Raw genomic sequence first — 13,598 nt, 5'->3', positions numbered from 1 at the left:
GTGCTTATTTCAGCCAATCACAGTCATACTTAATTCGGACTGGCTGTTGCAATATTTTCTGCCAAAATTATTCACTTGAGTTTTTCTAGCAGTAGTTTATTAATTTTCAATTTTTACTATTGCGTACAGTAAATAAACAATGACAAGAGTTTTTAAATAAGAGATAATAACAAGAGGTAGTTTCAATACTTTATTATTTGTTGTGCAAATCATTCAGCTTGTGATATAGTAAGTTTATCTATGCCCTATGGCTGTATTGTAAGTTTATCTATGTAATGTAAACTATTTACATATATTATTATCATATACTTTGCACAGTATTTAATATTTCATCAAGTATTGTATTTATGTTCGCTGTTATTTTGTTTACTTAAGCATTTATTCAGTCTCATGCATATATGAATAAAATATATGTAACTATAAAGCAAAAAAATAAACAAAATTCTAAAAATATAGAACTAAATACAATAACGAAAGTATGGAAAAAATAAAACAAAAAATGTCTCCCACAGGCATTGACCTTGACGTAGTGGTGAGACTCGTGCTCTAAGGATGCAGTTGGCAGTAATGGACAGCTTCAACAATACACTAGCTATGTAATCACAGAGGATCCAGGCTAATGATGTCCAACTCAGCAACATGGTTTGAAAGACAATAAAAATTCTACACCATATCAGTCGCTGCCCAAGTCAACAAAAATCTACATCAGATGCCAAACTATGGCAGTCTAGTGTCAAAATTATGGTAGAGTAAATGTTGGAACCAGAATGAAAAATGTTCCTATCAAAGGATAATATGTCCCAGGCAGAGTTAGGGATGTAAAACAAGGGAACTAGCTTTCTGACTTAACTGGCAGCTCCAAAGACATTTAAATCAAAATACCTTGACACATTTGCACTTTTTTATAAGTTAACCTTACTTCGCCCGCAGAGTGAGCTCTCTTAGTTGCAAAATGTTGACTCACCTGCACCTCGCAATTTATAAGCCAAAGTCCCTGATCCTGTGTCCAGAATCCAGAAGATCCACCAGCCATAGTAAATAATCAATATATAATATCATATGGCTGAAGAGCATACATGTAATAGCTAAAAAAGTTTGTTTTCTTTTTTTATGGGGAGATAAAATTTCTGAGGGTGGGTTTCTTCCTAGGGGATGATAAAACTTAGCTTCTTTGATTTATGGATGGGGGAGGGATTGAATTTTCCCCAAGGTGACAATTTCCAATTCCCCCTCCCCAGCAAACCTACCCGCTGTTACACGTATGGTGAGGGTGTGAGAACAAACAGACACAAATTTATGTGCTTCTAGAGAGTAGGATGCACGAAGCATCTGAGAGTGGGGGTGCACCTATAATAAGAAGTATCCCAGACTGTGGATGCATGCATTCTAAACGTTAGTGAGACATTGTATCATATTACACGGCAGGACAAATGCCATGTTGGATGATATGATGGCATGTTATACGACATTACATCATGTATCGTGTTACTTTACCTCGCGTGATGCATTAAGTCACATGACATGCGTACAAATACTAACAAGTAAAAAAGAACGAATATGTCAAGATGTTTTCATTCAAATGTCTTTGAAGCTGCCAGACAAGTCATTCTTTTACATCCCTAACTGTGCCCAGGGCATATTCACTTTTTTTGTGCTGTGATAGGAGCATTTTTCATTCTGGTGAACTACCATCTGCTAACAGCTGCACAAATATTCAGTTGTGGCATGAAAGGCATCCTCAGAAGCTTTCCACCACGCACACAAAGAGAAGATTTACCAGTGAAAACTCTCTTTTTTAGAATTCCTGTAGTATGCCAGAATAGCTGGTGGCATACAGACTACTTTGCCTCATTAGAGATCTAGAATTTCCTGCCTTAGCTTCCCAATCACACAATTTTATAAGCTTCTTTAGTACTTTACTGCCCGCACTATGAACTGTATTTTCCTTCTTGCGATCTGAAGTCATCGTGGAAGCAGAAGAAATAATCTCATCAAGTATCATTAATAGGATAAACCACTTTTCTTTGCAAATAAAAAACAGCAAAAGAATACAGATATAAATAACTAGCAAACATAATACACCTAAAGAGCTGTTGTATCTGAAGAGGAATCAAGAGATAATGAGGAAACTAGGCATTCTATGATGGATTGCTCATAATATTGAATATGATCCAAAAACCGGTCAACTTCATCTATGACAAAATTAAGCTTCTTTAGTACTTTACTGCCCACACTATGAACTGTATTTTCCTTCTTGCGATCTGAAGTCATCGTGGAAGCAGAAGAAATAATCTCATCAAGTATCATTAATAGGATAAACCACTTTTCTTTGCAAATAAAAAACAGCAAAAGAATACAGATATAAATAACTAGCAAACATAATACACCTAAAGAGCTGTTGTATCTGAAGAGGAATCAAGAGATAATGAGGAAACTAGGCATTCTATGATGGATTGCTCATAATATTGAATATGATCCAAAAACCGGTCAACTTCATCTATGACAAAATTATGAAGAAAAGTAACACTTTACAAACTCTAGATCCACAAAGAAAATAAAGATTACCACTGCAAAATACAGTGAGGCACCAAAGTAACTGGTATAGGGACGCATATACAAATACAGATGTACGTAAACAGGCAGAATATGATGCTGTAGTCAGCAATGCCTACATAAGAACATAAGACAACAAGTGTCTGGCACAGTTGTTAGATTGGTTACTGATGCTACAGTGGCAGGTTACCAAGATTTAAGTGGGTTTGGGCATGGTATTACACTCAGCACACGAGCAATGAGACACAGCATCCGTAAGGTAGTGATAACGTGGGGATTTTCCCATATGACCATTTCACAAGTGTACTATACCAGGAATCCGGTAAAACAGTAAATCTCTGACATCACTGTGGGTGGAAAAAGATCCTGCAAGAACTAGATCAATGACGACTGAAGCGAATCGTTCAACATGACAGAAGTGCAACCCTTCCACAAATTGCAAACTCTTCTGAGTTTAACCAAACTCCCCAGACATGAACATTACTGAGCATATTTGGGATGCATTGCAACGTGCTGTTCAGAGGAGATCTCCACACCCTTGTACTCTTACAGATTTATGAACGGCCCTACAGGATTCATGGTGTCAGTTCCCTCCAGCACTACTTCAGACACTAAGTCAAGTCCATGCCAGGTCGTGTTGCAACACTTCTGCATGTTCATGGGGACCCTACATGATATTAGGCAAGTGTGCCAGTTTCTTTGGCTCTTCGGTGTATATAGGTTGAACATCTGACAAAATTGAAGACTTTTTTGAAATAGTAATATAAATATTGCTTTTAGAATGACAAATAATGCAAAAACACAAATAGGTATAAATTAACAAAGATAGAGAACAAGTGTGAATGTTCGGGACTGCATAAGCTTTCATGCCATGACTGTGATACAAAATATATAGTCCAGACTTGTAGAACATTTAATAATATAATTTAAAGAATACCCCTACCCAGGTAATAACACTGCTATAGGTGCACATTTTGTTAACAAGAATTAGAATATTAGCTCTATCCAAATAAAGTTAAGGTCTTACATGTAAAGGAGAAAGTTTGACACTCAACCACATTAGCGGAAATGGAGATTTATGTTTCGAGAAGAAAGAACTTTTATTATATCGAACAGTTATATATTTTGGGGCAAATCACCCAGGAAAAGGGAGGTGGGCAGAGGAGCCACTTCATGATCTTTGTGTAGGTCACTGTTTAAGATTCTAGCTCTGCCACATATGCACCTACGAACTTTTGTGCGATTTGTTGTTGACAATGTTGACTGTGTCATGTATTCAGCAGACAGTAGAGGAAAAATTATTTGTCCCTGGATAACACTCCTGAAGCAATGTACAGAAAAGCATGCACTGTTTAGCAAGTTTCATTTTTAACATGTTTCCACCAGAAATGTGAAACGGAGTGATAAACTCGCAGTCTTCAAATCCAAATCCAAGTTGAAATGTTTCCTTGGGTCATGCTTCTTCAGCTAATGTCTAGGGCCGGTGCCAGTCATGGTGGTGTTTCTCTACTGCTCATACCTTGGCAACGTGTCAGTTTTGCACAGCAAATGGTATGACAGTTTCAGGTAACCAATGACAGCTGTACAGGCGATGCAGTAGCTGTTGATTTGTGTGTTATGTAAAAAGAAGCATCGTCTCGGAATGAAAGATGTGCTGACAAACTGATACATAATGCAGCCAGTCCTCACTTAGGATGTAAGGTAATAATTTGATTGAAAGTTGTACAATCCAATGAATGTGATACTAAAACATGACACTGAGCTACATTTTCTGAACAGTTTATATAAGTGTTCAGAAGACAGTCAATAATCACAAATTAATGTACATCTCGCAAGCCTGTTGGTTTTTATTTTGGTTATACCTTACATGTTGAACAGTTACTTTGTTTACTATGGTGAATATTTTGTTAACTCTTGCTAATGCGATCACTGTTTCTTTTCCTGACTACATAGTGGATTTCGTATTTATAGTGATGTGGGAATGTGACAATAATGCTTTGTACCTAGCTACAAAACAAGTTGTCCATTAGTTGCTCCTCACTGACTGCACAGAACAAGCAGCTGACACACCCCCTTTAACTCTCATCATACGTCGGGGTGACAACATTGCTGTGCAAAAAATGGCACTGGTCTCAATTACACTTGTAGCCACTCCTATTCTGTACAGGTGTCTCTCGCAGTAGTTGATAAATGGATATGAAATGGTACATGACCATACACACTTTTTAAATGAACTGGTTTCTGCTTCGTTTTACATTCCCTGCAATTATTTACAATTACCGCAACATGATTACACGTCCAGTAGATTCTCGTATATAAGGGGGCAATTAAATGAAAATGGGACAGATGGGAAAAAAGTAACTACATTGTTTATTATTTCAAAAGTAATCATACATTGTGAGATGAGACAGTCAGTGCCCTCATGGAAAAATGTTTGCAGTTGCCTACAGAACCATGACTATACCCAGGTGTGCAACTCTTCACCTGAAGCAAACCAACGGCCGTGAATGTCTATCTTTAGGGCTCCAAAAATATGGAAACTGCATGGGGAAAGATCAGGACTGTACAGATGATGTGTTAGGGCTTTCTAGCATTACTTGTACAGTGTAGTCGAAATAACAAGCACACCGGAGGTCTGGGAAACCAATGACAACATTTTTCTTTAATTGCAATGGTTTGGAAATTTGAAGCATGCCCAGGAATGTTGACGGATGGCATCATTCCGTTGCACGACAATGCCAACCTACATACTGCCTAGGTTGTTTTGACAATGTTGCAGAAGTTTCACTGGGTGCCCTAACACATTCTCCACACAATCCCAATCGCTCCCCCTTTAATTTCTGTATTTTTTGGGCCCAGAAGAAAATCATTCATGGCTGTCTAATTTCTTCAAATGACGAGGGCCACGCATGGGTACAATCGTGGTTCTGTATGGGACCATGAACATTTTTCCGTGAAGTCACTATCTATCTTGTTTCCCAGAGGGATGAATATACACTACTGGCCATTAAAATTGCTACACCACGAAGATGACGTGCTAGAGACGTGAAATTTAACTGACGGGAAGAAGATGCTGTGATATGCAAATGATTAGCTTTTCAAAGCATTCACACAAGGCTGGCGCCGGTGGTGACACCTACAACGTGCTGACATGAGGAAAGTTTCCAACCCATTTCTCATACACAAACTGCAGTTGACCGGCGTTTCCTGGTGAAATGTTGTTGTGATGCCTCCATAAGGAGGAGAAATGCGTACCATCATGTTTCCGACTTTGATAAAGCTCGGATTGTAACCTATGGCAATTGCGGTTTATCGTATCACGACATTGCTGCTCCCGTTGGTCGAGATCCAATGACTATTAGCAGAATATGGAATCGGTGGGTTCAGGAGGGTAATACGGAATGCCGTGCTGGATCCCAATGGCCTCGTATCACTAGTCGAGATGACAGGCATCATATCCGCATGGCTGTAAAGGATCGTGCAGCCACGTCTCAATCCCTGAGTCAACAGATGGGGACATTTGCAAGACAACAACCATCTGCATGAACAGTTCGACAACGTCTGCAGCAGCATGGACTAACAGGTCGGAGACCGTGGCTGCGGTTACCCTCGACGCTGCATCACAGACAGGAGCGCCTGCGATAGTGTACTCGACGACAAACCTGGGTGCACAAATGGCAAAACGTCATTTTTTCAGATGAATCCAGGTTCTGTTTACAGCATCATTATGGTCGCAGCTGTGCCTGGCGACATCGTGATGAACGCACATTGGAAGCGTGTATTCGTCATCGCCATACTGGAGTATCACCCAGCGTGATGGTATGGGGTGCCATTGGCTACACGTCACAATATGCCACTCACTACTCTTGATGAACTGTTGAAGCTGCATGGGCAGCTGTACCTGTACATGCCATCCAAGCTCTGTTTGACTCAATGCCCAGGTGCATCAAGGCCGTTATTGGGGCCAGAGGTGGTTGTTCTGGGTACTGATTTCTCAGGATCTATGTACCCAAATTGCGTGCAAATGTAATCACATGTCAGTTCTAGTATATGTGTCTAATGAATACCCGTTTATCATCTGCATTTCTTCTTGATGTAGCAATTTTAATGGCCAGTAGTGAATTAACAGTTATGGCATGTAACAATATTATGAAAGGGATAGTTGCTACTCATTATATAGTGGAGATGCTGAGTTGCAGGTATGCACAACAAAAAGACTGTCAGAAAGTGAGCTTTCGGCCAACAAGGCCTTCATCGAAAACAGATGAGCAAACATGTTTGCACGGGTGAGGATAGCAGGGGTAAAATACAGTGATCTAACTGATATTTACAACTTGTACAGAAACCAGACGGCAGTAACATCAGTTGAGGAGCATGAGAGGGAAGCAGTGGTTGAGAGGGTATGAGACAGGGCTGCAGCCAATGTTATTACATGTGTACACCAAGGAAGCAGTAAAGGAAACGAAAGAAAAATTTGGAGTAGGAGTCAAAGTTCAGGGAGAAGATATAAAAACTTTGAGGTTTGCTGATAATGCTGTAATTCTTTCTGAGGCAGCAAAACACTTGGGAGATCAGTTGAAATGAATGGACAGTGTCTTGAAAGGAGGATATATGATGAACATCAACAACAGAAAATCAAATAAATTAGATTAGGAAATGAGACACTCCAAGCAGTAGCTGTGTTTTGGTATTTGGGCAGCGAAATTACTGATGATGGCCAAAGTAGAGAGGATATAAAATGTAGAACTGAAATGGCAATAAAAATGTTTCAGAAGACGAGTAGTTCGTTAACATCCAATACAGATTTAAGTAATAGGATGTCTTTCCTGGAGGTATTTGTCTGGAGTGTAGCAATGTATGGAAATGAAATGTGAATGATAAACAGTTTAGACAAGAAGAGAATAGAAGCTTTTGAAATGTGGTGCTACAGAAGAATGGTGAAGATCAGATGGGTAGATCACATAACTAATGAGGAGGTACTGACTAGAATTGATGAGCAAAGAAAGTTGTGGCACAGCGTGCTGAGGAGACAGGATCAGCTGGTATTATACATTCTAAACATCAACAGACCAACTATTTAGAATTTGGCGATAAAAAACCATAGAGCCCAAGATGTGAATATAGTAAGCAGATTCAGAAGGTTGTAGGTTGCAGTAGTTCTTTGAAGATGAAGAGGCTTGCCCAAGATAGAGAAGTGTGGTGAGCTGCATCAAACAAGTCTTCGGCCTGAAGACCACAACAGCAGCAGCAGAAACAACAACAACAACAACAACAACAACAAGACCCCAAAGCATAATTTTGTGGCTCTACAGTTGATAATGTAATTCAGTGTCTACATCAAGTATGTAGTGGTAGTACTTCATTATTTGAGGTCTGTCCTTGGGTATCAGAAGAAATATTGAATTTAATTGATGAAAGGAGAAAAATAAAAGTGCAGTAAATAAAGTAGGCAAAAAGGAATACAAACGTCTCAAAAATTAGATCGACAGGAAGCGTAAAATGGCTAAGAAGGAATAGCTAGAGGACAAATGTAAGGATGTACAGGCATATGTCACTAGGGGTAAGATAGATACTGCCTATAGGAAAATTAAAGAGACCTTTGGCAAAAAGAGAACCACTTGCATCCATATCAAGATCTCAGATGGAAACCCAGTTCTAAGCAAAGAAGGGAAAGCAGAAAAGTGGAAGGAGTATATAGATGGTCTATGCAAGGGCAATATACTTGAGGAGAATATTATGGAAATGGAAGAGGAGGTAGACGAAGATGAAATGGGAGATATGATACTGCATGAAGACTTTGACAGAGCACTGAAAGACCTGAGTCGGAACAAGGCCCGGGGAATAGACAACATTCCATTAGAACTACTGATAGCCTTGGGAGAGACAGCCCTTACAAATCGCTACCATCTAGTGAGCAAGATGTATGAGACACGTGAAATACCCTCGTACCCTCAGACTTCAAGAAGAATATAATAATTCCAATCCCAAAGAAAGCGAGTGTTGACAGATGTGAAAATTACTGAACTATCAGTTTAATAAGTCACAGCTGCAAAATACTAACACGAATTCTTTACAGGCGAATGGAAAAACTAGTAGAAGCTGACCTCGGGGAAGATCAGTTTGGATTCCGTAGAAATGTTGGAACACGTGAGGCAATACTGACCTTACGACTTATCTCAGAAGAAAGATTAAGGAAAGGAAAACCTATGTTTCTAGGATTTGTAAACTTAGAGAAAGCTTTTGACAATTTTGACTGGAATACTCTCTTTCAAATTCTGAAGGTGGTAGGGGTAAAATACAGGGAGCGAAAGGCTATTTACAATTTGTACAGAAACCAGATGGCAGTTATAAGATTCGAGGGGCACGAAATGGAAGCAGTAGTTAGGAAGGGAGTGAGACAGGGTTGTGGCCTCTCCCCAATGTTATTCAACCTGTATATTGAGCAAGCAGTAAAGGAAACAAAAATTTGGAGTAGGAATTACAATCCACGGAGAAGAACTAAAAACTTTGAGGTTTGCCAATGACATTGTAATTGTGTCAGAGACAGCAAAGGACCTGGAAGAGCATTTGAACAGAATGGACAGTGTCTTGAAAGGAGGATATAAGATGAACATCAACAAAAGCAAAGCGAGAATAATGCAATGTAGCCGAATTAAATCAGGTGATGCTGAGGGAATTAGATTAGGAAATGAGACACTTAAAGTAGTAAAGGAGTTTTGTTATTTGGAGAGCAAAATAACTGATGACGGTCTTAGTAGAGAGGATATAAAATGTAGACTGGCAATGGCAAGGAAAGCGTTCCTGAAGAAGAGAAATTTGTTAACATCAAGTATTTATGTGCCAGGAAGTCGTTTCTGAAAGTATTTGTGTTGAGTGTAGGGACAAGAAGAGAATAGAAGCTTTCAAAATGTGGTGCTACAGAAGAATGCTGAAGATTAGATGGGTAGATCATGCAACTAATGAGGAGGTGCTGAATAGAATTGGGGAGATTTGTGGCACAGCTTGACTAGAAGAAGTGATCGGTTGGTAGGACATGTTCTGAGGCATCAAGAGATCACCAGTTTAGTATTGGAGGGTAGCATAGAGGGTAAAAATCATAGAGGGAGACCAAAAGATGAATACACTAAGCAGATTCGGAAGGATGTAGGCCGCATTATGTAATGGGAGATGAAGAAAGTTGCACAGGATAGAGTAGCATGGAAAGCTGCATCAAACCAGTCTCTGGACTAAAGACCACTTTATGTTCTGATTCAGGTTTCACATTAATTACAAACTCTAGAAATGCAAAAGACGCTATTGTTACTAGCCTACAAATGGAAATTTAGTGAACTAACATTAACAATAAATATAACGTTAAATATTAAGTAATATTTCATAACATATAGTGGGTACATTATTTTTTTCATAGTCACTATAGGATGTGCAGACTTGGTTAAAAAAGAATTCAGACCTCTTATAGTAGTGGTATGTCTCTATAAATTTGATTTTTACAAACATCTATTTTTCTCAAAACTTTGTTTCTGTGCTTTGTGCCCTCATCATTGTCAGTGCCTCCTATATAAATTATAAGCCTCCTAATATGACAGTTGATTCCAAAATATTTTTGTTTGCTGATGTCACTAGCTTGGTAGTGAAGGATACTGAGTGTAAAACATGCAATCTTTCAAGTAGTGAACTTGTAGGAAACAAATCAATGCTAAATCACAGTAAGATTCAGTTTTTACAGTTTCTAATATACAATTCAACAACAGAGTTGAGAACTGTAGGGTCCTCCTAAATAGGTCAGGTCTGCACTACACATCAGAGGCTGCTACTCAGGTAGCTGACAGTCTGTGGGGTGCCCACAAAGATTTTTTAGATTGGGTGACTGTCCATCCAATCCAGATAACGACAGCTGTATGACACTGAGAAGTATCAGTGTAAGATCAAAAGAAATGCCTCTCACAACTGAGATTTTTAAAATTCTAATGGTTAACTGCTGAAGCATTCCCAACAAAATGTCAGAGTTTGAAGCACTCCTGAAAAGCAGTGAAACTCAGATAATACTAGGTACAGGAAGCTGGTTGAAACTTTAAATTGATAGCAGTGAGGTTTTTTGAGAAAATTTAAGTGTATATGGAAAGGACAGGCAAATGGGAAATGGAGGTGGTGTATTTGTTGTGGTAAACAAGAAGTTCAAATCCACTAAGATAGAAATTGAAGCCACATGTGAGATTGTTTGGACAAGACTCGGTATCAGGGTGGATATAAAATGATAACTGGATCCTTCTGTTACACACCAGACACATCTCCTGATGTAACTGTACACTTTAGAGAAAACTTCGGTTCACTTGAACATAATCTCCCCAATCAGACAATAATCATCCAAAAATCAAGTGGAAAATAAGAGTTTTGTTTGTGGTCGGTGTAATAAAGACATACTGTGAAGCTTTACTAAATGGCTTCTCTGCAAACTACCTACAACAGATAGTTAGGGACCCCATTCATTATAGAAATATACTGGATCTAATGGTGACAAATAGACCTGACCTATTAGGGGATGTCCACATCAAAACTGGTATCAGTGACCACAACATGGTTGTGGCAACAGTGATTACCAAAGTACAAAGGAGAATTAAAAACAAACAAAGATATACATGTTGAGTAAACTAGATAAAAAATCAGTAATGTCATATCTCAATGAGGAACTTGAAACGTTCAGCACAGGGCAAGAGCATATAGAAGGAACCTCCATGGTATATAGTCACTGTAAAGAAACTTCTAAAGAAACAGATTACTGCATAATAGGTGTAAAAGAAAGTGTACGACTATAGATGAAACATGTTTGGCTATCAAGAGAGCAATGGCTGATGCCCTCAATGACTACTGTAGCAGAATATCGTCATGTGATCTTTCACAGAACCCAAAGAAATTCCAGTCATACGTAAAGGCTGTTAGTGGCACAAAAGTTAGAGTCCAGTCCCTTGCGAATGAGACAGGAAGTGAAATTGAGGGTAGCAAAGCACAAGTTGAAATGATTAACTCTGTTTTCAAATGTTCCTTTACAAAGGAAAACCAAGAAGAATTGTCCCAGTCTATTCCTCATACCACTGAAAAGATGAATGAAATAAGTATTAGTGTCAGTGGTGCTGAGAAGCAGCTGGAATTGTTTTAACTGAACAAAGCTACAGGCCCCGGTGGAATCCATGTCAGATTCTATACTGAATTGCAGCTGAGTTAGCCCCTCTTCTAGCTACAACCTATCTTAGACCCCTGAAACAAAAAACCATGTCCAGATTTTGGAAAAAGGCACACTACCGTCTTATATCCTTGACATCAATTAAACAACAAAAATAACCAATTATTGATACTATAATGTAAATAAATAGATAAAAAAATCTGCTCACCAAGCAGCAGCAGGTGAACACACACACACACACACACACACACACACACACACACACACACACACACAGCAGTTGAAGGGTAAGGAAGCGGGGTGAAGGAAAAGGACTGGATCGGTTTACGGAAACAGGTACAGTTCAGGAAAGTCACCCAGAAATCCAGGTCAGGGAGACTTACCAGATGGTAGGAGAAGGAAAGACTGATTGTTGGGGACTGCACCGGTCGAGATTTGAAAAACTGAGAGCTTAAAGGTGGAAGACAGGGTAATATGCAACACAGAGATTACTACTAAGACATCGTGCATGAGTTAATAAGAGTGAAAATCTAAGTGCATTGTATGAAACACAGGAAGGAAGGAGGATCGCAAAAAACAGACAAGTCAGAAAATAAAAGATGTAGAAAACTAAACTGGAGTGAAGAAAGGAGTAGCATTTCTTCACAGCAACTACTCTTTTCTCCTCTCCTGGGATTCGTAGTATATTATAGAAAGGAAAAACCTAACCTTAGAGTTTTGAGCCACAAGTTAGTCCACTCACTATGCAATGTTCCGGCTACCGAACTGTGTGGTGTGATACCACGGGTCTGCTAAATCGGGCAACTGGACAGCATATCGGCAGATAGCAGCTCATCCTTGAACCCGATCTGTGAATGATGATGTAAGAGGGCACAGGACGGATCGGTGAATAGAAATGCCACACTAATGCTACCAGATTACCAGTTACGTAACACAGTATTTCAAACACACACATCATCTGTTTGCAAAAACAAACATTGTTTCAAGGATGCAGACATTGGAAATCTCAATGTTACATTGGAGGAGACAAACTGACCACCGTACTTCATGCAGAGGTAATGGTGGGCCGGCTGGGAGAAACACGTGGTTAGGGGTGGGTGCGATGCATGGGGGTGGACATTCTGCTTGTAGTTTTGGGACAAACAGTTATGTTGTTGTGGACTTCAGTCCAATGACTGGTTTGATTTTCCTCTACCTTCTGCAAGCCTCTTCACCTCCAGATAACTACTGCAACTTACATCCTTCTCAATCTGCTTACTGTATCCATCTCTTGGGTTCCCTCTACAAATTTTATCTCCAAATATTAAATAGGTGATTCCTTGATGTTACAGAATGTGTCCTATCAGATGATCCCTCCTTCTAGTCAGGTTGTGCCACAAAGTCATTTTCTCCCCATTTCCATTCAGTATCATGTCATTAGTTATGTGATCTACCCATCTTATCTTCAGCATTCTTCTGTAGAACCACATTTCAAAAGCTTCTTATTCTCTTCTTGTCTAAACTGTTTATCATCCATGATACACTTGACAATACAGATACCTTCAGAGAAGACTTCCTAATACTAATGTATGATGTTACCAATTTCTTACCAAATTTCTGTTCTTCAGAAATGCATTTCTTGCCATTTACATTATATATTTTATACACTCCCCAATTGAGCCCTCATCAGTTATTTTGTTGACCGTACAGCATAACTCATCTATTACTTTAAGCGTCTCGTATCCTAATATAATTCTCTCAGCAGCACCTGACTTAATTCAACCACGTTCCATTGGCCTTGTTTTGCTTTTGTTGGTGTTCATCATATATCCTCCTTTTCAAGGCACTGTCCATTCAGTTCAACTGTCTCCCAAGTGTTTTGCTGCCT

At 39.2% G+C, this 13,598-nt stretch overlaps 1 protein-coding gene across 3 annotated transcripts in view; it reads right to left on the bottom strand.

The window, feature by feature from the left end:
* The window catches only part of LOC126427233 (uncharacterized), an 85,841-nt gene that overhangs the window by 56,755 nt on the left and 15,488 nt on the right, over positions 1-13,598 (bottom strand). The window contains exon 1 of one of the 3 annotated variants that reach the window (XM_050089472.1): positions 12,474-12,560. The exons of 1 other annotated variant lie outside the window; for it this stretch is intronic. The gene's annotated coding sequence lies outside the window, so the exon portion shown is untranslated. Of the gene's footprint in view, positions 1-12,439; positions 12,561-13,598 lie in introns of those variants that run through there. One more of the 3 variants, XM_050089471.1, reaches the window with a different exon arrangement.

The sequence above is a fragment of the Schistocerca serialis genome, chromosome 11 (genome assembly GCF_023864345.2).
Source record: "Schistocerca serialis cubense isolate TAMUIC-IGC-003099 chromosome 11, iqSchSeri2.2, whole genome shotgun sequence".
NCBI lineage: Eukaryota > Metazoa > Arthropoda > Insecta > Orthoptera > Acrididae > Schistocerca > Schistocerca serialis.
Note: the sequence above shows the minus strand (reverse complement) of the source record. Positions and strands in the feature narration are given on the sequence as shown.